This window comes from Amphiura filiformis, chromosome 10 (assembly GCF_039555335.1).
Source record: "Amphiura filiformis chromosome 10, Afil_fr2py, whole genome shotgun sequence".
Lineage (NCBI taxonomy): Eukaryota > Metazoa > Echinodermata > Ophiuroidea > Amphilepidida > Amphiuridae > Amphiura > Amphiura filiformis.
This window is the reverse complement of record NC_092637.1, coordinates 37,248,018-37,271,038: the sequence shown is the minus strand read 5'-3', so window position 1 is coordinate 37,271,038 and position 23,021 is coordinate 37,248,018. Positions and strand designations below refer to the sequence as shown.

The 23,021-nt window shown below is 36.7% G+C and overlaps 1 long non-coding RNA gene across 1 annotated transcript in view; it reads right to left on the bottom strand.

The window, feature by feature from the left end:
- The window catches only part of LOC140162810 (uncharacterized), a 92,504-nt gene extending 69,894 nt beyond the window's left edge, over positions 1 to 22,610 (bottom strand). The window contains exons 1-2 of the long non-coding RNA XR_011860350.1: positions 22,468 to 22,610; positions 17,538 to 17,721 (exon numbers count right to left, since the gene is read on the bottom strand). This is a non-coding gene — a long non-coding RNA (uncharacterized lncRNA). The remainder of the gene's footprint in view (positions 1 to 17,537; positions 17,722 to 22,467) is intronic.
- Positions 22,611 to 23,021: the final 411 nt, after the last annotated feature.

Sequence of the window (23,021 nt, the reverse complement as noted above, 5' to 3'; positions counted from 1 at the left end):
GTCCGGTGGACAACCGAATCAGTATTTTTGGTTGTCCGGCGACTTTTTTAGTTGTCCCGGGCAACCGGACAACCAAAATTTCGAACGCTGCTTACATGCCTGTTTTGTGTAGGCCACCTACCGTGCATTACATGTCTGTGTATGTGGTGAACGTGTACCCCCCCCCCCCTTCTCTCCAGGATTGATACATTTGTACTCACACCTTTAAGTAGTGGCGGCGTCACGGGGGGGGCATGGGGTTAGAGTCAGAACTCTTGCCCCCCCCCTGATGCCCCCCAGTAAAAACCCAAAATTACCTCCATCTGATCACAGAAATTAATCTATAAATAGAAAATAAAAAAAAAAAAGTCTAAATCATAAAATACTCCTAACAGTAACATTACCTAGTGGCACAATATCAATTATGAGCAGTATGATCAAAAATATTAAACAATTTATGTGGGTTAAGTAAGAGCATGGTTACAGCCATTCTAAAGTTTCAAAATAATTGATAATCTTGTTATTCTGGCTCCTACTATATTTGCCCTTCTACAGGTGCTTTTTCACCTGTTCAGCCAAGCTCATTCACTTCAATTTCACATAACCTTTAAAACAAATTGCTATGTTCAACCTTTTTGCATTTCCAATATATTTCTTTTAGTATTTTTATGCCAGTAATGAGAGCAGCGCCATAGCCGGCCAGGGGTTGCAAGGATGCAATATACCTCCCTGCTCCCCCTGCTTATTTGAAAAAAGGTAAACTTTTTCCTGTTTAAAAAAATCAGACCCTTTTTGAAGGAAAAAATTCACACAGCAGGGGCGGTCCAGGAATTTTCAATAGAGGGGGCGCCGAGCCACCACCACCGGCGTGGCGACTCGGCGCCCACACAAAGTTAGGCGCCGCTCTGCTAAAATACACAGAGTCAGGCGCCGATCTGCAAAAAAATAGAGGGGGTGCGTGCCGGGTGCGCCCCCTCTAAATCCGCCCCTGCACAGGGTCCGCTTTTATCAGGAGTCGAACATGCATATTTCACATTGATCACAAGTATGGTGAAAGAAATATTAAATTGTGAAATTTTTAGAAAAAATTGCAAAAATGTCACTTTGTCATAAGATGTTCGTTAGAGTCTATGGAGGGAAAGAGCGTCAGTTTTCTCTATCTACCCAATAGCTACCCTAGACACCGGATGAAGCAGAAATCCATCTCAAGGAGGGAAGCACTTAAAGAATTGCTCAATCACCTGTCTACCTTTGTGTAAGTCCCGGAAGAGATACATCAACCTGTCGCATTGTCAATTATATACAGTACAGTTAGTCTACTCTGAAGTACAAAGTACAGACGCGGACGCACACATTGTGCCGACTTTGAAGGCACGCATACCTGCAGCAGAGACGCAGCACTACGCATTGTTAACTCACTGTATACGCGCGTTGTCACTTTGTACTTCAGAGTGGACAAACTGTACTTGAATTGGTGTGTGGATGGGGATATGCAGTGGGATGTACAATGGTGAACAAGACATGCAAAGGAACCCTGGGGAATTGCACAGAATTATTTTCTATATATCTCATGAACCGCCGATGCAATACAGGGCATGTTTGTACACAATTTAATGCATTTTTCATACAGATTACAAATATGGTGACAAAATCTAAAAATTCTGAAACTTTTGAAAAATCTTTAACTTTTTTCAAAATGAAGCTTGATGTTCATATAGAGTGAATAAGAGGTTCATCTTGCTATACCCAAGAGATACCGTAGATAACGCGACCAGACCCTAGACAGCGGATGAAGCAGAAATCCGTCTCAAGGAGGGAAGCACTTAAAGAATACCTCAATCACCTGTCTGCCTTTGTTTAAGTCCCGGAATAGATACATCAACCTGTCGCATTGTCAATTATATAGGCTAGTACTTGGTGTGTGGATGTGAATATGCAGTGGGATGTACAATGGACCTGGTGAACAAGACATGCAAAGGAAACCTGGGGAATTGCACAGAATGATTTTCTATATATCTCATGAACCGCCGATGCATTACAGGGCATGTTTGTACACAATTTAATGCATTTTTCATACAGATTACAAATATGGTGACAAAATCTAAAAATTCTGAAATTTTTGAAAAATAAAAAAAGGCTTTTTTTATGTGTGTCAAAATTTGAAATCTATCTCACGAACAACTGACTCAATACATGGTATGTCGTACACATTTGAAATGCATTTTTCATATAAGTTAGAAATATGGTGACAAAATTGTAAAATTCTGAAACTTATTCCAATGTATTAAATTAACTTTTTTTCAAAATGGAATTTGATGTTCGTGTAGAGTGAATAAGAGTTTCATCGTGCTATACCCAAGAGATACCACAGACGACTCGACCAGACCCTAGACAGCGGATGAAGCAGAAATCTATCTCAAGGAGGGAAGCACTTAAAGAATACCTCAATCACCTGTCTGCCTTTGTTTAAGTCCCGAATAGATACATCAACCTGTCGCATTGTCAATTATATAGGCTAGTACTTGGTGTGTGGATGTGAATATGCAGTGGGATGTACAATGGTGAACAAGACATGCAAAGGAAACCTGGGGAATTGCACAGAATGATTTTCTATATATATCATGAACCGCCGATGCATTACAGGGCATGTTTGTACACAATTTAATGCATTTTTCATACAGATTACAAATATGGTGACAAAATCTAAAAATTCTGAAATTTTTGAAAAATAAAAAAGGCTTTTTTTATGTGTGTCAAAATTTGAAATCTATCTCACGAACAACTGACTCAATACATGGTATGTCGTACACATTTGAAATGCATTTTTCATATAAGTTAGAAATATGGTGACAAAATTGTAAAATTCTGAAACTTATTCCAATGTATTAAATTAACTTTTTTCAAAATGGAATTTGATGTTCGTGTAGAGTGAATAAGAGTTTCATCGTGCTATACCCAAGAGATACCACAGGCGACTCGACCAGACCCTAGACAGCGGATGAAGCAGAAATCTATCTCAAGGAGGAAGCACTTAAAGAATACCTCAATCACCTGTCTGCCTTTGTTTAAGTCCCGGAATAGATACATCAACCTGTCGCATTGTCAATTATATAGGCTAGTACTTGGTGTGTGGATGTGAATATGCAGTGGGATGTACAATGGTGAACAAGACATGCAAAGGAAACCTGGGGAATTGCACAGAATGATTTTCTATATATCTCATGAAACGCCGATGCATTACAGGGCATGTTTGTACACAATTTAATGCATTTTTCATACAGATTACAAATATGGTGACAAAATCTAAAAATTCTGAAATTTTTGAAAAATAAAAAAAGGCTTTTTTTATGTGTGTCAAAATTTGAAATCTATCTCACGAACAACTGACTCAATACATGGTATGTCGTACACATTTGAAATGCATTTTCATATAAGTTAGAAATATGGTGACAAAATTGTAAAATTCTGAAACTTATTCCAATGTATTAAATTAACTTTTTTCAAAATGGAATTTGATGTTCGTGTAGAGTGAATAAGAGTTTCATCGTGCTATACCCAAGAGATACCACAGACGACTCGACCAGACCCTAGACAGCGGATGAAGCAGAAATCTATCTCAAGGAGGGAAGCACTTAAAGAATACCTCAATCACCTGTCTGCCTTTGTTTAAGTCCCGGAATAGATACATCAACCTGTCGCATTGTCAATTATATAGGCTAGTACTTGGTGTGTGGATGTGAATATGCAGTGGGATGTACAATGGTGAACAAGACATGCAAAGGAAACCTGGGGAATTGCACAGAATGATTTTCTATATATCTCATGAACCGCCGATGCATTACAGGGCATGTTTGTACACAATTTAATGCATTTTTCATACAGATTACAAATATGGTGACAAAATCTAAAAATTCTGAAATTAAAAAAAAAAAAAAAAAGGCTTTTTTTATGTGTGTCAAAATTTGAAATCTATCTCACGAACAACTGACTCAATACATGGTATGTCGTACACATTTGAAATGCATTTTTCATATAAGTTAGAAATATGGTGACAAAATTGTAAAATTCTGAAACTTATTCCAATGTATTAAATTAACTTTTTTCAAAATGGAATTTGATGTTCGTGTAGAGTGAATAAGAGTTTCATCGTGCTATACCCAAGAGATACCACAGACGACTCGACCAGACCCTAGACAGCGGATGAAGCAGAAATCTATCTCAAGGAGGGAAGCACTTAAAGAATACCTCAATCACCTGTCTGCCTTTGTTTAAGTCCCGGAATAGATACATCAACCTGTCGCATTGTCAATTATATAGGCTAGTACTTGGTGTGTGGATGTGAATATGCAGTGGGATGTACAATGGTGAACAAGACATGCAAAGAAAACCTGGGGAATTGCACAGAATGATTTTCTATATATCTCATGAACCGCCGATGCATTACAGGGCATGTTTGTACACAATTTAATGCATTTTTCATACAGATTACAAATATGGTGACAAAATCTAAAAATTCTGAAATTTTTGAAAAAATAAAAAAGGCTTTTTTATGTGTGTCAAAATTTGAAATCTATCTCACGAACAACTGACTCAATACATGGTATGTCGTTACACATTTGAAATGCATTTTTCATATAAGTTAGAAATATGGTGACAAAATTGTAAAATTCTGAAACTTATTCCAATGTATTAAATTAACTTTTTTTTTTTTGGAATTTGATGTTCGTGTAGAGTGAATAAGAGTTTCATCGTGCTATACCCAAGAGATACCACAGACGACTCGACCAGACCCTAGACAGCGGATGAAGCAGAAATCTATCTCAAGGAGGGAAGCACTTAAAGAATAGCTCAATCACCTGTCCGCCTTTGTGTAAGTCCCGGAATAGATACATCAACCTGTCGCATTGTCAATAATTACTACTGGGTGTATATATGTAATAATGGATGGGGATATGCAGTGGGATGGGCAATGGTGAACTGAAATACAAAAAGAAACCTGGGGAATCATGGAGAAATTAAAGGCACATGCGCAGAATGATTTTCATTAAGAAATATTTTAGTTGCCAAGAGTTTGTCAATAAGAGAAGTAATAATCTAGGGATACAGGGAGTATGAAATATTTCAGTTGCTAAGACATTGCCACACAGCGTCATCATCCCTATATCTTTGTGTCAAAAATTGCTGTGATAGTACGGCGAATCCTCTCGTTTTTCAACAGCTACGCATGGCGATTTTGTTCAAGATAGGCCGAGCAACTCAGGCTAAGCATACCATTTACACGATATGACTATCATATGAGATACCACAGAGTTTCTATTCTACACATTATTACGATTTGCGCATGCTCAACCCAGGTTTTGTTTCCAATACACTAACTTGAAATGCAATACACTAATTAGCGGCGATTGCTGTTTGCTGATATATTTTACTGCATTTTATCCGTAACGATTTTTAAATCGTTCATCAAAATTGTGATAAATTAATTAACTGTTTGAGAATTACAATTACTAGCGGGATACCCGCGCTTCACTAAAACAGGACGAATTACTGAACAGGTAGGATCATTGAAAAGGAACATTTTATTTATCTAAATCTGTCCCTTCTTACATTTCCTTTTTTCTTTCTTTTCAGTTTCTTCTACATGGGGCTACTTTGTTCCCATTAAAAAAATATTTGCTGCTTAGCTTGTGATTTTCTGTTTCCATGTATTTTATTTAACCCCGTTCCCATTATTCAAAGTGTACTTGAATTTCAAATGTTAAAAATATTGATATTTTCACCTTTTTTTGTGTGTGTAAAATATAGGTAAGAGTTGCTTAACCCTAACCCAACTAGGTCTCACTAAAGCTCACTATTAAAACCACTCTGCGTCCATGCATTCCACGTGACTTGATGACACAATCAGTCTAAGTCATAAATACCCAGGGAATTGCTGCCCGGGACAGCCAAACCTCGGCAGCTACATGTAGGTGATTGTGTGCGTGGCATGCGAGGGGTCCCGGGTTCGAATCCCGGGGGTACCAAGTGACTTCTTTCTTCACCTTCTCTCCTTTTTCGTTTCTTCTTTGCCTTCCGATAGCAAAAAACACGTGTAGGGTTAGGGTAGAGTCCGAAGTTTACCGTTTTCTAAAATCCATTTTCCGTGTTGTAATCCGTGTTGTAAAATTTGTAAATCCATGCCATGAATAAAGCTTAAAATGTATAAACAACGATATAATGTCACAATAAAGTGTTCAATATCGCGATCAATATGCTCCGATTGGAATATTCTCACAATAATATGCTGACTATTACGATGTTTGGAGAGATATAGGGGGTTCATGTATTGGTAATATACCTTTATTTCGGTATTATTAAACAGTATTTTTATCATAAAAATTGACATACACAACTCATGATTGTTTTTAACATTTATTTCTCTTATTTTTTAACAATTTTTGTCACATCATACAAAAATGTCACTTTCCGTGTTGTACCTCCGATTCCGTGATTTTCTTCCGTTTTCCGTAAAACAGAAAACTTCAGACTCTAGGTTAGGGTTAAAATTAGGCAAAAACAGGGTGTCATTTTGGATTTTTAGAACAATCATGTACAATACCTTTTAATACGAAGTGAGAATATGAGGTTATGAAGAAACTAGAAACATAACAATACCCTGACATTGATCAAATATCTAAACTGCCAATCATGTGTTTAGTGACATCAATTTCAGGCTGAATGCAGACCCCATATACATGATATGACTATTAGTATTACATCACATCCCAGGGTGCATGCCAAAAATAGCCAGTAATTCACAAAGAACCACATTGATAATTGGCAATGCTTGCACTCATTATGCTCAGCATTTAGATGCACCAAGAGCACTAATGACGCTGAAGCTCAAATGACAATGTCCTAGTAAAGATTTGTTTAGAATACATTGTTACATTTTTGAACATAACACGACATGGTGGAAAATAATCATTTAAGAATGAATTTGTCATTTCCTAAAATTTCCTCCTTAGTTTCCATCTCATACTTCTTAAAGGAAGGTGACCTGATATATTTGGAAAATCAAATTCTTTAAAACTTCCGTATAATAATATAAAATGTCATCCCTTTCAAGCACTCATGCAAAAGGAACATATAAATGTTTTTTGTAAATGTGACTAATTCCTAATGGAATTACCGATGATACAGCGTGATATTGGTAGTCTACAGTGTTTTTATTAATGATAATCATCATGATCATGTAATATATTGATTTCAAGTGAAAGACCCTATTTTTCTCATAAACATATTGAAATTAGAAGTTCCAACTCAGTGTATTTCCAAAGATATCATCAAAAAACTGCCTACATTAGTCTCAAATGTGGTATACCATATTTGAGACTATATTCGGCAGTTTTTTGATAATTTCTTCGGAAATATACCGATTTGGAATGCCAAATTTCAATATGTTTATGAGAAAAATATGAGCTTTCATTTGATCAGCAAATCAGCATTTTGATGAGGTAAAGTGGGGGATGAGATTGTCAATCAGGTTACCCACCTTTAATCTAGGACGAGGTGAATATTTCACTATTCTTTACTCACCATAACTTAATTAATTGTAAATCAATATCAATGGTGGGAGTCAGCCCAACAACCTAGATCTATTCATGAATAAAACGTGCTAACACAGGAAGTATTTGACAGTAACATACTTCATACACAACTTTTATCGGTAATCACTTTTTTTGATAAGCGACGGATACGTCACAAAAAACACTTCACTCCTAGCGATTGCCTTGTATGATATGCTCTTGAGAGTGTGAGAGAAAGATTTAGTGTGTGCGTAAAACGGGGATACATTTCTGATTTTTTACCGTGTAACTGGGGTTACAAACGGGGATATCCCTGGTTTACTTTTTACAATAATAGGGCTATACAACCCCCCTAGAGGGCGCTAAACGCATTAGTTAGGCATAGGGCCTGTATAGGGGGGTTGATATCCCCTATTGCATAGTACAGAATCCAACCAATCTGATTCCATACTATCTAACTGGGGATACACACATATGATTTTTTCCAGCAAAGTGGGGATAATCCACACATGCAATGCAACATAGCATAGCGCATTTGGATAGTCTCGGTTGAATAGTTTACACACACATATCCCCGGTTGGCACGTTTTACGAGTAGGGGTGTGTGTGTGGGGGGTAAGGGTATGAGACTGACAAAAATTAAAACACTCAATGAAGTAGAACCAAAGAATACCAACTCCGTTCATGGAGGGCAAAGAGAGTACAATTCAAATTGCGTCGTTGTTTAAATCTGTGCCATTAAAGCGCTCAGTGCGCAAACCTTTGTAATAAGCTTAAAGACACATTGTCGTTTGATTTCAGGTTCTTGCCTACAAACGCTGGAGGTACACTATTTGCTCGCCATGAGTAACAAAACAATATGTCAGATTTACCATAGGGTTATACACAGGGCTATTTAAAGTTTGTACTCGTTGGGCAGAGAAGATGTCTTACACTTCCCACATTGCATTTCAATTTTCTGTACTGATTTGCTTTGTAGTGAAATATTGGTAGAAGTGCTGGTGACAAAAAGTACCTCAATGAACAGAGCACATCCAGATCTTGCAAACATGTTTAATTCTTGACTATATCGACCCATGCAGCCAGTGTATTCTCAACATGAAAACAAGGGGAACCTGTACAAACTAATAGCAGCATCATTTGTTGTAATAAGGTGGTGCATCATGTTACAAAGGATTCTGGGAAGACTAATATATCTTCTCTGCTCTTTGGATATATGTACTCTCTTTGAATAAATTACCAACATCAATTGTTTCAACAAATTTTCCACTAAAGTTAAACAAACTTAACTGATTAAACAAGAAGATTTTATAAATAATTAATTCTTGAATAAGTTTTACAAAATGCTTTTTGCCTTGCTCACCATATGCGTAAAAGATCATACACGTTACATTATGACACTCTTGTAGCATGGCACGTTAGCTTTGTGTAGAGATCTACAGAATAATTACTTACGCTACTGAATTTCAATTCTACCTCTGTGATCACGTTTTATCTTGTCAATCACTGACATCAAATTCAAGTTGAAGGAGGCCCCATAGGGCACCGTTATTAATCAAGCGATAGGGAGCCAATTTATCAAATTACTCAAAATCAATACAGCATAGGAGTGCAACATGTTGTCTCTGCAAAAAATAAATAGCTGCTGCGTGCATCTGGCATAATTTACCATTTTTATTAAAATATTTTTCAGGGTTTATTGGGATTTGGGTTAAGATTTAGGGTGTGGATTTAGGGTTAGGAATAGGATTAAGGATTAGGATGACATATCCTAACAGATTGGCAGATGGCTTAGTTTACATATAGGTTAAATGTTAATGTTAGAAATTAGAATGCAAAGAGCATGCTGGGGCTATTCATGTATAAAAGTTGTAAGCATGGTGCATGAGTTTGAACATGGCTGGTTTTGAAAAGCTACTCCTTGCTTTAGGGTGTTTTTGCATATAAAGTTGTTAAGGGCCTACTTGAAATTTTGGTCAAGTCAATTTACAACTTAACATAAGTGCCCCCCCCCCCTCAATAGACCTGTCATCTCTATTTAATGATGTTATCCACCACTTTTGTAAAGATGTCTTGGAAGGCTGTGAGCAGCAAGTCATTTATGTACATCTTCAAAATATGTTAAAAAACAGATCTTCAAAATATGTCAAAAAGCAGTTTATCAAGGGAGAAGAACTAACAGACCTTTCAAAAAGTCTAAAGCAACTTTACACTTCACATAGTCTGTGCTACAGACTGTGTACCTATTACCCATGGAGATAAACTACTGGGAACCACACACTCTTGGAAACCATAGTGTATACGCTACGCTCGCTGCTCACTACTCTCGCTATTCGTGAGGCATCACGGTTTGCGACGCGCGGCTTGTGTCCCCCTAAATCGCAAGTAGTCTTTGACAAAGACTACTCTTCACAAGGCAGCAGTGTGATTCTTCTTGGCTATAAGTACTGAACTTGTGTGGCGATTTCATGGAAATACTGATGATCCACCTGACCACCCAAACTGTGGCACATATATCCAACGGTTCATCAATTTCATCCAATCTAATTGGGATGACGTTCTCTGTGTGCTATTGACATTGACAATTCAGATTAAAATCATTTTAGGGTAGGCCTAAAATTGGCAACAAGGGAGGGGGAGCCAGTTATTCAATGGGGTTGAAATCATGCTATGTTCACTATAATAGGTCTCCGTGTGTCATATTATTGACACAGCCCACCTCAAATTTTAATTTCTGGTGTTAAGGCCTACTCAACGGTTCATGATCAATTCAGTTGGCTCTAAAGAATCATAAGACCCCTGTTTGCCAGGAGAGTGTGGAGTGGAGCAAAGGCACTCGCTGACATTGGCATGATACTACAAGGTTGTTGCCAAGATATTCTGCAGGGTTCTCACTGCAAAAAAAAACCACCCAAAACAAAAACAAAAAACACTAAAATGCAGATACAGTCAGAACAACAAAATCAAGTGCTGTTTATTGTGTTTTTTGTTTGTTTTTCACACTTACTGTCATCTTGACAAAATTTTCTGTTTATGAAATCTTATTTTGATGGCAACCACTTGGTAAGGAAATAATGGGCTATTCCATTTAAAATCCACACCATAATGAAAGTCAAAGATGAAAAGAATTTATCGCGTCTGGCGTCATCTGTCAATCAAACTCGAGCACGGTTTGTTTACAAGTGTCGTGATGATGACTTGCTGAGCATAGCGGTATAATTGGGCACCTTATTATTAATTTTGCACCTTCAAACATACAAACCATCTCAAAAGTCTTTTTATGCTATTCCTTTTCTCCGATCGGCACCAGATAAATCGGCCTTCCTTTTACGCGCTATTAACCTGTGTAAACCAATCAAGGATCGTAATTGACAGTGACATCAGACGCGATAAATTCTTTTTATCTCTGTCTTTCATTATACCCCTGTGGAAGATTTTGGAAATATGTTCCACAGGAGAACCATGAATTTAAAATGGAATGAACACATTAGGCAGCTCCATTGAAACTTACCCTCCCTCTGTGGAAGAGTCTGGATGAATCTTTCTCAGAGGGTGTATGAAATTCAAATAAAGCTGGCGCTGCCTAATGTGCTAATTACATTTGAAATTCATACTCCCCCTGTAGAACATATTTCCAAAATCTTCCACAGGGCTCCCCTTTACAGACCTCAAAAATTTCAGGCCCCCCTTTTTGACATGAAAATTACAGGTCAACCCCATGGAAAAGTATATAAACTCAATTTTCCCAGGAAAATTTGTGGTAATTTTTTTCAGGCCCCCACCCCCTTAGGAGGGTCAAATTTTTCAGAGCCCCCCTTTTTGCATCAGGCCCCCCTAACAAGTGTTTGTAAACAGTCCCTAATGACAGAATGAAACAAGTTTATTCTTTATAGGCGACTATTTTATGGACCTATATAAGATACGAGAACATGGCTGAAAGTTGTTTACACTTCTATGTGCTACCTAATTTTTTTTGACGTCACACTATGTATTCATCAATGAACATTTATAAAACGACATATGGATTATGTACTAGGCCTTTTAGTAGCACAAATACAATGTTCACATAATGAAATCATAGTGACAATGGGCAAACATGGATTTTTAACATACACAGGACTGTCATTTATTGTGACACAACGTGGACAAAGAAATGCAGGGGTTAAATCTATGTCATTGAAACTATTGGTATCAATATTGCTACTGTGCAAATCAATGCGTACTATTAGAATGAACAATTGGCAGCGGAGACCTTCATGAAGATGAAGTCCTCACAGTCCCAGCCACCTCCATTTTATAGGGATCTTTCTGTTATTCAGTTGTGATCTTTATAGGAAAACATGTTTTTAATGATTGACACCTTTATGTCATGCTCTGAAGCATTTTATAGAGGGCTATGTTTTAACAACATTCTTTGAGAGGGGGTCTGTGAAAGTTTTTTCAAACAATTCTTTTTGCTTTCATCAGATCTATATGGTTAATGCACTAAATTGCTGTCTACTGAAGACAGCAAAACTGTCCTTATCTTAAACTTTAACTTAGTATAGTTGTTGTTTCTTTGTTTCCTCTTTTCTCCTGCACTGGGCTTCCTCTTTAAGTTTTTATATCTTGTTGTTTTGATTTATTTTGTTTTCTGACTACATTTCGCCTTTGTAACATAGCAGCTATTGGGTTTCTTGGAAATAGGTCAAGATTCTGTAAAACACTCGTGAAAAGGCCATTTGTTATCTAATTGGAGCTATGCATGTAACATTTTAACTAAAACACTCCGGGGACCAGCTATCTATAGATTAATTGATTGTTAAGTTGCTGTAAGAAAACAAATCCAAACTTTTAATATTGGGGGGCCCAAAGTTTTCGGTCTGCTCCGAGGTGCGAAACGCTACAGGGGGTGGGTGCGGGTGAGGGAATCTTTTGAAATGCATACATTTTTACATGAATTGTACCTTACATTTTGAATAATACCTAATATTATGAATTTTATCTTAAAATTATGAATTTTATCTTAAAATTATTAATTTTATCCTAAAATTATGAATTTTACCTCAGATTATTGGGGGGGCTCTAGGTGTACTTGGGCCCCTCACCAAAAATTATTGAGGGGCGGGCCCCCAGGCCCCCGGTTCGAGCCACTGCAAATATAGTATTATTTATGCATATTGCTTTTGACATTTCAGCAGACTCATTAACTTTATTAACACCCACGACAAAGTCTCGACTTCACCCTTTTAAAGCCTACCTGCTGATATACAGCAAATTCTTTTTTATTTCATTTTCTGAACCTGTTTCTTTTATCCCATTTTCAGTCATGTTGTTTGTATCATTTAAGTCAATATTGGAGACATTTTTCCATATGGACACTTACTTACAGTTACACACAATTGAATGGGGTTACCTGTATAGATGACTCCACTTGAAATCTACACTCCCTGTATGAAAGATTAAGGAAAGGTCTTCCATAGGGGGTGTATGGATTTTAACCTGAATACCCCCATTCTTCAGCGCTACCGTTTTCTTCCCATTTTGTCAATTTTGTAACATGAAAGAAAAACAACTTTATGAGAATAAATATGAACTTACCCTGTATGGTCATTTGTACAAGGAACCCCCTTTGGCAGATTATATCCAGTGCACCATTCGGGGACACCAATATTAAATGTATTTACACTACAAGTTTGGACATTTGCCCATTTAGTGGGCAGTGGGCGGTTCTTTGTAATTTGAACAAAAGACAAACTTTGCACTAGGGGACAAATTGTACAAAAGGATTTTAATTATTTATTGGGTACCAATGGTCAATCAATGGGAGATTTTGATTTAGATATTACTGGTGGATTGATTTAAAGATTACTGCTGGATTCACTCACTGGATGTAGCCTTGGTGTGTATTGCAACAATGGACATTGCTTGCTACTTTGAAGAGGGGTCTTGTACAGGCAACTAAAAGGGTGCCCTTAATGCTTTGATGCCTTGATGTGCATTGCAACAATGGACATTGCTTGCTACTTTGAAGAGAGGGGTCTTGTACAGGCAATTGAAAGGGTGCCTTTAAGGCTAAAAGTGGTTTTGGGCTATCAGAAAGGAAAGAAGGAACAAAAAAGAAGAGAAGATGCACAAAGAAGCACAAGACCCGGCCCCCAACTCAACACAAAAATTGACAACCATGAGAGTTACCAAATAGCGCAGAAAAGGGGTATTTTTTTTACCAGCAGCGAAGACCGCGAAATTGTGAAAATAGGGGGTATTTAATTTGGACAGTCCACGAAATTTGTCTGTGAAATCAGCAAAATAGGGGGTATTTAATTTGCACTGTCCGGCCTGTGAAATTTGGATAAAAGGGTACTTGGGAAAATCTGGTAATTTTATGTCAATATTTAGTGTCACTCTGAAAAGGGGTGTTTGAAATTCTTGTCATAGTAAAGGGGTGTTTGAAATTCTTGTCATTGTAAAGGGGTGTTGGAAATTCTAGTCATTGAAAACCACAAAAAAGGGGTTGTTTTGGGCCATATTTTGTCCTCGATTTTGCATGAAAAAGGGGGGTAAATTTGATGAAAAATCATTGCAAAGGGGGTCTTTGAAAAATTTGGTAACTCTCATGGTTGCCAACTTTTGTGTTGAGTTGGGGGCGGGGCACGAGATCATCGGCCAGTAGCCACATGTCTTTCACTGGCCCGCCTAACAGAAATATAGGCTGATTGCATCATGGCATCATGTGGGACAGATGCATGCATGCGCACTTGCATAGTGGTTTTGCTTTGTATAATTGTGTAAGATTTGATAGAGTTAGGTTTAATGTACAAGGGGTCTAAAATCCCAAACCAACTCACATATAAAACATTTGGGTCATATTTTTTGGCCTCTGCAATATGGGCCCCTTTTTCTATGTCAAGTTTGGTATAAAAATTTATTTGGGAAAATACCCCAATTTTACCTACCTGGAGCCAAAATTTCAAAAATCTACTAAGCCTTGGGTGTAAATATGGGTCAGATTCTTGTTATAAATATTGGTCCACTTTCAGATTCCTGGATGTACATCCCTACCCAAAGTAAACATGAGTACCCCACCTCCACTACAGGTGATAATTTGTTCCTTTTCTTCGTTGTGTCGTTTGATACTTTTGTAAAGTGTGCTGAGGCCTGTGGGTTTGGTGTATCTACTATATTTCTTGTGGTGAACATGTAGTGCATATTAGGGTGTGTTCCATTTCATCATACCTGATGCAGAAGATCAAACACATGTGTACATACCTGTATACAGGCACCCTGCACCAAGACCTATACCAAATCGGCAAATTGCCAACTTCTAGAAAACCACCGAATGAAAACCACCAAACTCAATGAAAACATTTCCCTTCAGAAGATCAATGACCTGCGTAAAGACTTTAAAATGATTATAAGTAACCATCCATCCATGTGACAACTTTTATAATGTTTATTTTTGGAATTCCATTTTCATAACTGTGTCATGGTTGGGTCAAGGGTAACGGTAATATTTCTAAGAATCAACACTGGATAACAAAAGCCACCACAATCCTGTGTTGCTTGGACTATCAGTTAATTAACCTGTTTCTTCAGTAGGGGGTGTCCATTTTTTGAACCTGTTTCTTCAGATGGGGTGCCCATTTTTTGAACCTGTTTCTTCAGTAGGGGGTATCCATTTTCTGAACCTGTTTCTTCCGTAGACGGTGTCCATTTTCTTAAACTGTTTCTTCAGTAGGAGTGTCCATTTTCTAAACCGTTTCTTCAGTAGAGGGTGTCCATTTTCTGAACCTGTTTCTTCAGAAGAAGGTGCCCATTTTCTGAAAAGGTTTCTTCAGTAGATGGTGTCTATTTACTGAACTTGTTTCTTCAGTACAGGGTGTTCACTTTTTGAACCTGTCTCTTCAGTAGTGGTGTACATTTTCTGAACCTGTTTCTTCAGTGGGGGTGTCCATTTCTGAACCTGTTTCTTCAGCCATATTTACAACTTCTTACCAATTTATACAGCAAAACAACATATCTCAAGTTATGTAGTGCACTTAGCATATTTTTAATTGGCGTCTGCAGGTTTTCAAAAGGGGGAGCCACAGGTCTTGATTCCCCCAACTGTTCAAAATCTTGCGCACACCACTGCCTATCTGTTTGGCAAATGAACGCATATCTCAGAAACAATACAAAAGTTGAGAGATACAATGTTGACATTGTTTTGCCATATTAAGGGGGTACTACACCCCTGCCCAATTTTGTGCCTATTTTTGCATTTTTTTAAAAATATTACAGCGCATTGGGGACAAGTAAGATATGTATATTATAGGGGCAAGGACTACAACTACTGCACTGGACATTTTATTTCAGCACAGACAACAGTTGTGGAGTTACAGTCAAAAATGAGGCAAAACCAATATTTGATCAATAAATCAAAAAGTACTTGCTTTGAGTTGCTGAATTTTCAGTGCAGTAGTTGTAGCCCTTGCCCCTACATAAACTGCTCAAATAAAGAAAGTCCGCAGTCATGTAACCCGTCCTACACCAAAACCTGATCGTGTTATGAACATGTAATTGATAAAGTCGTGTGCAGAATCTTGTTAGCTCCAACTTGATACCAAATTTGCCACCAAAAACTCTAAATTCAGAGAGATTGAGACCAGTATATGAAATTTGGTGCATTTTCAAAAGTTGCAAATTAAAAATGGACCACGCGGAGCTGTAGAGGTGAATGGCACAGCGCGACCATTGACATAGCCCGAAACAACCGCTAGGTCATATCGATCGCATCGTGCCCTAGTATTCATCAGTAAAGCACTGTAGCAATCCATGCGTTTTAAATTAACAATTGAATAAAGCGCGCACTTGGGATAGTCGACATGGGTTCATCGTGGGCAAACAAGCTTGACCACATTGCCACGCTAAGCAATTTCGACCGGTTATTGTTTTGATTTGCAACTTTTGAAAAGGCACCAAATGCCATAAACTGGTATCAGTCTTTGTCACTTTTGAGTGTTTGGTATCAAATTTGGTATCAAATTAGAGCTAACAAGATTCTGCACACAATCGTATCAATCAAATTTTCGTAACAAGATCAGGTTTTGGTGTAGGACGGGTTACATGACTGCGGACTTTCTTTATTTGAGCAGTTTATCTTACTTGTCACCGATGTGCTATAATTTTTGAGAAAAATGCAAAAATAGGCAAAAAATTGGCCAGGGGTGTAGTACCCCCTTAATTTGCCTTTGAAGCACGCTGACATTTCTGTGGACTAACAAGGACAAAACACCGGAACTTTATGAAATCAGTTGTGTTTTTTGTAAATTTGATTCACTTCACCCAAAAATTGAATGAAAATTAAACACACTGCATATTTCTTAATTCATAACAGCTAACATCAAATTTGTTAGGAAATTCTAAAACTTCACATGTGTTTTCCTCAAAATGGCAAATTTGATAAAAATTACGTTGTTTTACCATAGAGCCACGCTGACATTTCTGTGGACTAACAAGGACAAAACACCGTAACTTTATGAAATTGGCTGTGTTTTTTGTCAATTTGATTAACTTCACCCAAAAATTGAATGAGAATGAAAATTAAACACACTGCATATTTCTTAATTCATCACAACAGCTAACATCAAACTTGTTAGGCCAAAAAAATAATGGTTTGTCTCAAAGCTCACGAGTGGTTTGAAAACAAATGTGAAATGTGATTTTTTTTTTATTCCCGACTTTTTTCATGGTATTTGGAGAAAAAAATTTGATTTTCGCGAATTTTTCGGAAAAACTATAAAAAATTTTTTTTTGAAATAAATTTTTTTTTTTTAAATAAAAAAATTCGCATTTCTTTTTTTTTTTTCCAATTCTCACGAATTTACAAATCTTGTGCCTATGAGCTTTGAGACAAACCTTTTTTTTTTTTTTGGCCTTAGGAAATTCTAAAATGTGTTTTCCTCAAAATGGTAAATTTGATAAAATTACGTTGTTTTGCCATATAGAGCTGCTCTAATCAATGCCGCCTACCTGATATCCTCTATACAGCATGAAATGTTGAACCTGTTTTTCCTTGTCTTGTTTACATCCTAATACATCCGGAAGATCAGACAGAAGATGCAGCAGGAGACATTGATACTACTTAATCCACGATCCGATTATGATAGTGTTTTGCACTCTGGTTAAGTGTGTGACCCACATCCATAGCAGATACCTGTACATGTAGAAAAGGGCAACCAAAATGTTTTTTATTTTGACCAATTTCACAAAAAATTGTTGAAATTTGGGTGAAAATCATGCTGTTTTGTCATTTTTTACAATATTAAACATTTTCCAACCAATATTGATATAAAATTGGATCGGTTGAGCCCATATTTATTGGTCGAGCTATGAGTTTTAAAATATTGGACGAGGCGTGAGTCGAGTCCAATATTTTACAACTCATAGCGAGACCAATAAATATTGGGCGTAAAGCATCCAATTTTATCATTATTATGTTTTGGATCCAATATTATCACAACTTGGATCCATCAAAACATAATAATGGTGAATATATCTCAAAACAATTTGGGTCGATCCTTCATGTAATTATTTTGTGTAAGCTAATCCTAACTCTAACCCTAATCCTAACCCTAACACTAACCCTAAGCCTAATCCTAACTCTAACCCTAATCATAACCCTAATCCTAACCCTAATCCTAACCCTAATCCTAACCCTAAACTAACCCTAACCCTAATTTCGTGTAAAATTACATGAAAGAATAACCACAATTTGGGTCCAACAAAGAAAGAGGTTTTTTTGTTCACTGTTGCCCAAATATGACCTCACAGATGGATTCGCCAAGTCTTTGCCATCCAAGTTTTATAAACTTTAAACCAACAAGTTAGCAGTCATGAGGTCCAAAAGTTTTAAGACCAACCTTAACCCTACTAGTGAGGAAAGCATAACCAACCTAGCAGTGTTTGTACTCAAATATTACCTCACCAAAGACAAAAATTCTAGTACCACCAGTGATTTTTAAATACTGCAATCCCTCAAAACCTCTACTTTGATCCCCACACCCCCAAAGCCATTTCTATTGAGACTGTTGAGACATACTTTTTAATATCATCTATATAAATGAGGAAAATGTGAAAATCAATGCAAATAAATCATAATCAAAATAATTAGATTTTCAACACTGTGTAAATAGCTACAGTTATAAAATGTTCAATTTCTGATTGAAAAGTGTCACATTTGACAGGTTTCTGAATGACTTTATAGTCATTTATTTACCCTGAATATGATTACAACAAATAAGATGTGTTCACATGCTGAGTTACACTCGGCGTAAACTTAAATGCTAACATTGATCAAAATTCCACAAATATTTTCCCTACACCTACAGCGTGTCCACACCTAGCCTACTCCTAGCACTACCCGACCACTTCCACCAAGCATTCACTTCTGGTACGGTATGTGTAAACATCAGCTACCACATCCTGTTTCTGTGACCTTTTTCAACCACGCGATATGTAATTTCTTAGTTCCGACCAAAAAAAAGGTCAAACTTACACCGGGTGCAAGACGTAGTGCTCAGCGTTCAGTGACATTGCAACTTACGTCTGGCGGAGATTACACCTAGCTCGCAACTCCTGACTTTTGTCAGGAGTAAATTGTCGAACATATGCCCAGCGGAACTTACGCTGACCATCATTCACACTGCCACTACTCCTGGCAGCACCTACCGCTAGCAACTTGCACCGACCAAGTTCCGCTGGGTGTACGTCCGACAATGTGAGCACAGCTATTAAAACGTTCAATTTCCCTGTTGTGTCACTATGGACATACAAATATTTTGTGAAGTACTTGATATTAAAGGCTAGAGATAACATCATAACAGTTGAATAAATTTCACTTCAATTATTCCACTTATGCTCTGCATGCTAGCTATAGGCTTCAACACATGAAGTTCAAGTTTTGAGATATTTGCTCAACATATCAAGAGCTATCTTAAGAACCAGTGAACCAATACTAGGCTTGTTTGTACTCATTTTAATGCAATTTTCATGCAGATTCCAAATATGGTCATGAAAATTTACAATTCTAAAAATTTTGAATTAAAAAAAAAAAATTTAAACTGGTCATCTGCAGTCAACACCCACGTGGAGAGAGTTAAAACATATCCTTTCCAGGATCTGTGGCTAAAGCATCACTATGCATGTCATGAATAATGCATCCAATACATGTATGGTTATGCTAATAGTAGGCATGTCCACTAAAAATTGAAGTACTTTTAAATTGATTCAGACCTAACTTATTGGATGGGAATTGATGAAAGAAACATTTTGGCGTTTAAATAATCTTAATCGGACGTTTCATTCCAGAGATATGGCCTTTCGAGTGTCACGGTTTTATATAGGGCTGCTAGAACATGTTAAAAAGTTAAAGTCCAAAAAGGAATACTAACAGAAAGTGCAACTTTAAGGTACTTTTTCTTAATGTATTTATTAACTATCTTATCTGGAACATTATATTTGCTTATAACAACATGAAAATAAGATCATCCTGAAAATTTAATCGATTTTGTTGACATACAACAAAAACTATAAGACCTCAAAACCCATGGTTTGTTTGTTGAAACCTCAAGCATGATCATAGATGGCCGCCATGGAAAATATCTCCATAGAGGAGATGAACAATAAGTGCATTATTTCAAATGAAAAGCGGTAGTCTTAAACATTGTTCAATCTTTTAAGGTCAGCACATTTTATCTTCAAAATTATTATATTTCATCATGGCATAAGTTTGGTAACATTAATCACTACCAATTTTTGAAATTTGCTCCAACTCAAAGGTTATCTTTACTACATTGAGCAATACACTGTGTGCATGGAAGCCATGATGGTCCCCGGTTTTTATACTCCCTATGAAATGGACATGGTAGTGAGAAGTGCAGGGGAAGTGCATGATTTGAGATGGGCCATGTAGGCTTAAACATTCTTAAATTTCTTAACATCCTACACATTTTGTCTTCATAAATAGTTAAATTTTATGAGTATGTAAGTTTGCTTGTCTGATTCACTCCAAATTCGGAGATAATTGCGTTTGAACACCTGATGCACGGAATGGTGTCACTTCAACCTGTTGTAGTTCTCATCTCATTAAATTTTTCATTAAAAAAGTTGATCTCTTCATGCAGGAAGGTCCTCTCTATTTACTGACCAAAGAGGAAAAAGTTTGGTGAATGTTTTCTGGTGGAATCAGGAATTTCTTGAAACACCCTGATATAGGCCTACATTTGGATCAAAACAAGTATGTACGCCATTTAACATGCCTGGGATTTCTTGTATCGATCAGTTTCTCCATAGACAATACGTGTGTGAGTGCACGCACACAGTAAATGAAAAATCGTTCTAGTGGAAACTGTATTGAGAGTGGGCATCCCTACTAATAGTCCTTGATCATTATACTTTTGACCAAATTTTGAAATGAGGTTCTCAAATTCATCAATAATGACTTGACAGAAAATTATGCAGCAACAGAACTCATTTATAGCTGGAGGAATTTACTTTTAACATCCCCACACACACATAATCCTACAAAAAACATTTTGTTATATAAGGCAAAAAAAAAACATGTTTGTTTCCTGTAGCAGGTCAAAAAAGTCAAATGCGAAGTGCAGTGTTTCGTTGTTGTTGTTTTTTAAATCTATATCTTCAAATGACAAAAATACCTCTTTTGCTGCAAATTGGAATGGGAATTTACAGTGGGACTCTCCGACATACACAAAAAAATCATATTCAAGAATATTTATGATCCACTTTCAACCTGCAGATTAAAAAAGGTATTTAAAAATTGTGTGATGTTTTCTCCAGCAGTTTTTCACTACGCTTGTTTGTTGTGTAATGTGTAAATGATTACTCCAGTAGTGTTTTATATTATTGTTTGTGATTTTTCCGTTTTTTTGGTATTTTTTTCTTTGAAAAAATTCAAATGCGCAAAATAAGCCGTCAAAAACGTAATGCGCGCGCTACAGGAAACAAACTTTTTTTGGGGGCCTAAAGAAGTAATTTTTATATATTTTCAGTAAACATCTAATTTTCTCTCCAAATCTGTTCTAAAAACTCTTCTTTCAAAAATCTGCACCATAAACACCAACCAAATTGAAAGATGAGTACCCCATCAGACACTAACGTGAATGATTCTTTAAAATTTTAGAAAGTTCCTGCTATATTCTTATTTATTCTTAATAGCCATGTTTTGAGGGACCTGGGATCACAGACACATAGCCATGTTTTGAGGGACCTGGGATCACAGACACACAAAATTTCATTCTGAATCGAGGAATGTCCTTCTGATATCAAATAATTTTGATTTTTTTTTTTTAACTTGTGATATAATATAAATTGTATGGCAAATTATTCAAAAATTGATATTTTTTATATTTTAAACAATCCTCAAAGTAGGTCTTTTGGGGAAAAAAAATTATATCTTTAATACAAAAAAAAAACATTTTCAAATGATGGACGGCTTTTCCTCCCAGCTACATACACTGTATTTTAAGTACATATCATTATATTTATAAAGTTTACTTCGAGGACTGTTAATGTCAAAAATATCAATTTTTAATAATTTGCCATAAAATTTGTATTATAAAAAAAAAATCGCAAATTTAAAAAAAAATCTAAATTATTTGATATCATCAGGACATTCCTCATATTCAGAATGCAATTTGGTGTGTTTGATGTGCTCTCAGCTCAGGTCACACAAAAATGTTGTGTAAGCGTTGAATCCCTTTAGCTGGTTCCCGGAGCTGGTTTCATAACTGTGACACATGCGCATTGCATACAAACAGACACAATCAAGGCTTTTCATTGGTTGATACATCACGCCGATTGACACACCAGCAAGCAGTAGACGGGGGCATGAATCCAAACACATGTTTGTTTTTAAGATATGAGTCTGAATCTTACTTACTGTTAACAAATATGGAGCGAAAACATCCCATAATCCAGTACCCGCATCAGTACATCACAAAATACCAGCCAACACACACCTGTATAGTCCTGCGAAACAAGATGATCATAGAGCCAACACAACCTTTCAATAATGTTGGTAATTACAGTGTATAAGCTACCTGCAGTCTTGATATGACAATAATTAATGAAGCAAAATTTACCCGCCACTCAATATCAACAAAGCCTGTCATTGGACTGTGCAGTGTTGCCGAAACTTACCATGCATCAAGGCACCAATCATTCGAGAGCACCCAATTTTTTCCCCTTAACCATATCTTTTACATAACATACTTTTATGACACTTCAAGAGTAGTTCTAATAAATAATGGTTATGATTGCTGTGATGGTATCATGTAATGACAACATTCCTGCATTCAGCAGATATATGCAAATGAATCATTCCTTGACGTAGGCTTCAAAATAACCAAAGGCACCAAAGCAATTGCATTCAGTGCCCTATACTGGCGTTGCCTTGGTGCCCAACATTTATCTCTGTTTTCAAACCATTTCAAA